This window comes from Sinocyclocheilus grahami, unplaced genomic scaffold, assembly GCF_001515645.1.
Source record: "Sinocyclocheilus grahami isolate Dianchi unplaced genomic scaffold, SAMN03320097.WGS_v1.1 scaffold4681.1, whole genome shotgun sequence".
NCBI lineage: Eukaryota > Metazoa > Chordata > Actinopteri > Cypriniformes > Cyprinidae > Sinocyclocheilus > Sinocyclocheilus grahami.
In genome coordinates this window covers 1-568 of record NW_015509574.1, presented here as the reverse complement: position 1 = coordinate 568, position 568 = coordinate 1, and positions in this window count along the sequence as shown.

Below are 568 nucleotides of genomic sequence, written 5' to 3'. Positions count from 1 at the left end.
ACCCCCCCCCCAAATATACCAAAAAAAAAAAGAACTGTTAAAAAAAAAAAAAAAAAAAAAAAAAAAAAAAAAAACACTGTCTATTGTAATATACCTGCACACACATTTGTCAATTTATATATTTTTATTCCTTATTTACTTGTTCTATTTTTATTTTTATTATCTGTTTTTTGTTGTCACTGTCATTCTGTTACACTGTGGAAGCTTCTGTCACGAAAACAAATTCCTCGTATGTGTAAACATACCTGGCAATAAACCTCATTCTGATTCTGATTCTGATTCTGATTCTGATTCTGATTCTGATTCTGATTCTGATTCTGATTCTGAAAATGGCTCTATTAGCAACACTGAACACAGCGCTCTGCTGCCTCTGGTGGCGCTGCTGTGCCATTACGGGGTGCATAATACACTTATACTGTATCTCTATCAAATATACTGTAAACACAGAGAAACGCTTCATAATTGCTGAGTTATTTATGTAATTGAAATGAATGACGCAGAAGACATTCTGAAGACTAAAATTTGTAAAACCAGTACAAAAGTATTTCTGAACAGAATAAAACTGTTT